Raw genomic sequence first — 4,443 nt, 5'->3', positions numbered from 1 at the left:
ATTTTAGGGATAGTTAAACATTTTGAAACCCACATCAAATTAGCGTATTTAGTTAAAGGTACTGCCTTAGGGCAGGCGTTGTAGGGTGCTAATACCTTCCCTACACGTAACCGACTCCCGAACCCAGAATCTGGTTTTCGTGGACCGTGCTTTATCGTTTTGAGGTTTTTCCATAGTTTTCCATAATAAACTATGGTGGCGACTCCAAATCTCTTTTCAAAACCCGTTTCTTTTTGGATCGTCGTCCCGCCGCGATTCCGGTTGCGACAGATGGCGACTCCACTGGGGACTAGCCAGAGAGTCAAGCCATTTAATTAGATATGCGAATTCGATGTGGTTTCTTTATGTTTTCCTCTCTTTTTTCTTTATCTATGTTTGACATTTTAATAATTGCGTGTGAGTTGTTTTGATTATTCTTTGAAAAAAAATTGTTGTATGGTAGGAAACATGTTTATATCTGCCTGGAATCTTTCTGGTTGTTTTGCAGGTGAGGGTTTGGGGTGTACAATTGCATTCTCCCTTCACACACACACAATATGCATATCATGAGTGAGGCCCTATACCCGGGTCTGAGCGCAACTTAGAAATAGAGGGGTTGTGTAGCGGTGTCACTCTGGGATGTACTTCCTGTTTGGCTATCGTGAGAACCCCAGCCATAGTCTGTTCTCTTCATTTGTGTCTCCACATCTAGTTGATTACTCTGACTGTTGTGGATGAACAGTGAAAAGAGCTATAGCTCTGGTGGCCTGATTTAAGTATTAGGAAGCTATCCTTGTGAGTGCATATATTTGGTCTTAGAACTTTACTCATTCAACCTTTGATAAGGCACAAAAGGGAGAAATGTGTATTCTTATAACCCTCATGTTTGCTTAATAAAAATCACGCACCTTGTGGATTCTAGTCAAAAATTATAAATTTGTGATTAAGCCTTTGAGATAAAATGGAAATTAACATGAGATCTGAAGTCAAGGGGGGTTCAAGTTCAGACATTTTAAAGGAAAGGATAGCCATTGAAGTAAAGGAGGGTAATATGGATGGCCTGAGAGAACCGCTGAAGAAAATGGAGACAACCCAAAAGGATGCATTCAGGAAGGAGTATGGGAATTTGTTGAGCCTGTTAGAGGTGGAAGTTCAAACACCGGCCATTACTCTTTTAGCCCAGTCTTATGAATCACCATTGAGGTGCTTCACTTTCCAAGATTTCCAACTAGTGCCATCAGTGGAAGAATTCGAGCAAGTCTTAAATTTGGAAAAAACTCCATACAACTACTTTGAGCAGTATATCCTTGTCTTGCAGTGAGCGAGGATCAGGAAAATACACCTAATGAAGTTGGAAAGCGAGTTCAATCAAGGGCAAAGTGAGGGGCCTTCCTCAAAGATACTTATAGGAATACCTACATCATTTGGCTTAAGAGGAAAATTGGGAAATGTTTACGAATGTATTAGCTCTTCTCCTCTATGGTGTCACGCTTTCTCCTAAATGTCAAGAACCTCGTCGACTATGCCGCTATGAATGCATTCGTGGGATACGAAGAGCGCTGTGAGAATCCAGTCGCTACCATCTTGGCTGAAGTTCATGGGACCCTTAATCATTGTTATGAGTTGAAGGGAGGGAAAGTGTTATGTTGTGTTCTTCTCCCGTGTGACTGAGGACGCCTTAAAGGCCACCTGTCCCATGTTTGAGCTATGGCAGTATAAACCAAATGTGAAAGGGGCAAATGAATGGGCGCAACTTTGTACAAGTTTAAACAAAGAACAATTTAAATGGTGTGTCCCTTGGCAGCATAGATCGCAAATTATATATCATTTGCAGGAGTTAAAAATGAGCTTGGAAGAGTCTCCAACAAAATTATAGAGATGAATCAACAAGGCACGCAGAAACGCTCGTCACACATGCAGAAACGCTTGGCGCAAGGGTGACGCCAAGTGAACGTTCGTCCAGCTCTCAAAAGACAACGCTCGTCCTGAAGCAGAAGAGGACGCTCGTTTTGAAGGAGACGTTCGTCCAGATGACGTGAGAAGAGGACGTTCGTCCAGGACTCTTAGAGAGGACGATCGTCGAGGTAGAAATGGACGCTCGTCACATAGCGAGCGCACACAAGTATCGCGGACGCTCGTTGATAGAGAACGAACGGCAGAAGAAGCACAGGACGCTCGTCGCAAGAATGGCCGCTCGACCAGACATCTCGCACAAGTGGACGCTCGTCCTAGACGCTCGTCCAGACATCTTAACGCTCGTTCAGAAAGGGAGCTCGTGCAGGACGCTCGTCACTTAGCGAGCGCACGCTCGTTTCATGGCGAACGGACGCTCGTTGACAATGAAAGTGGACGCTCGTGTAGCAGAAAACGTTCGATCAGATAGTGGACGCTCGTCCAGACATCCAACGCTCGCACATGGACGCTCGCCGAACACAGCGCTCGTCCAGAAGAGGACGTTCGTCCACATTCGTCTGCACGTTCGTCCAGAAATGGGACGCTCGTCCAGGAACGCTCGTCCAGTCGGTGAAGAGGACGCTCGTTGCAGGCCGCTCGTCCAGAACGCTCGTACAAGTGGACGCTCGTCCAGAATCCAGTCGCTCGTTCAGAATTGAGACGTTCGTCCATTTGGACGCTCGTCCACGTTGGTCCAGCAGAAGCACGTTAGTCCAGCAAGTGGACGCTCGTCACCAAGAGAATGCTCGTCCAAGGACGCTCGTCCAGAATTGGGTCGCTCGTCCAGAATCCAGTCGCTCGTTCAGAATTGAGACGTTCGTCCATTTGGATGCTCGTCCACGTTGGTCCAGCAGAAGCACGTTAGTCCAGCAAGTGGACGCTCGTCACCAAGAGAATGCTCGTCCAGCGCTCGTCCAACGCTCGTCCAAGGACGCTCGTCCAGAATTGGGTCGCTCGTCCAGAAAATTGGACGCTCGTCCAGAATTGTATCGCTCGTCCAGAAAATTGGACGCTCGTCCAGAATTGGGCCGCTTGTCCAGAATTTGGACGCTCGTCCAGAGATGACCCGTGACTCAATTCTTGTACCCTTCTTTATATCAGAATCCAGAGGCAGTTGGAAAGGGGATCTAGAACGGGGAGGAGACCAGGGACGCTGCTGCAGCTGCTCCAAGGGGCTTCCATGGTGGAAAAAATCCAATTTCCACCACCCAATCCATCATTTCTCTCTTCTATGTTGTATATGTGTAGCTAAAACACCATTTCACTGGGGTTAATAAAGATTCCCTTGGCCAATGAATCGTAGAGAGGGTTAGGACAATCAAGTTACCATTCAAGTCGATCCCTCCTTACCGAAGCAAAAAAAAAAAAAAAAACTTCGTAGTGCTGAGCAGCGGATGGAATCAGCGGTTGAGAAGTTGGAAAAATGTAGCATCAAGTTAAAAAGGAGACATCTGTAAATAATGATCTATATAAGAGTATTTCGTGGAACAAGGACAACTTACAAAGAAGTGGAAGAGAAGTCTCTCATAGCTAGCTTCCCTTGCCAATGGAGCTATTGACAATGTCCCTAAGTTCTTAGCTGATGCTGAGTCTGTAATGTCAATCATCAACCCGCCTAAGGGGATTGAAACATTTCTCAATTGCTGCAAGAAACTGATAAGAGAAATGAAGAATGTGATGGCTAAAGCCTGAGGTGGTTGACCAAGACTTCCTGTGTCTCACGTTTTGGGAACTTCTGAATGATGAACCGCCTTATGGACTCCGTTTCGTGTTAATTTCCAAATTATACCAAGGCAAAATTTTCACAGCTTTATAATTTCCGACTAGAGTATTTAAACTACATTGTCTCTTCTTTTTCTTTTCATTTTCATTTTCATTTTCTTAAATTGTTTCATCTAAAAAAAAATAATATACCTAAACATCCAAGATACCCTAAAGGACTTGAACCAGTTAATAAATCTTGGAGAACCAAGGAGAAATTCAAGATGGGATGAAAGTCGATATCCAACAACTGAAGGGATAAGTGAGCCAAATCCTAGAGGCTCTGAATGCCTTACAAAGCCCTGAAGATTCGTGTGCACCATGACTACAATACAGAGTTCGAGAGGCCTAAATTTTCTCCTCATATGGTCTTCCCCTACATTACACTTCACCCTTGGGAGAGGAATTGAGGCATGTTCACACTTAAAAGGCAGAAAATACCGTAGTTGAAGGAAGAAACAAGCTTGGGGCAACCACTTTCATGGTCCCCTAGGAGATGATTCAGCCACGCCTTGTGAGCAAGATAATGACGAAGCAACCCGAGTTGAAATCTTTCCCTCATTGTTGTTGCACCAGTGGATGTTGATGCTGACAAGCTTAAATTTGAAATACTGGAAAAAGGATAAGAGTCATGGAAGGGGGAGGAAGCTCTAAGTTTGCAAATGTTGCAGGGTTATGCTTAGTCTCAGATGATATGCTGATACCTCCCAAATTTTAAATTACCCGGAGGCACCACTTGTCCAAGAGCCA

This window comes from Vigna umbellata, chromosome 11, assembly GCF_029865625.1.
Source record: "Vigna umbellata cultivar VRB3 chromosome 11, Vumbellata_1.0, whole genome shotgun sequence".
Taxonomy (NCBI): Eukaryota; Viridiplantae; Streptophyta; class Magnoliopsida; order Fabales; family Fabaceae; genus Vigna; species Vigna umbellata.
This window is presented reverse-complemented; position numbering follows the sequence as displayed.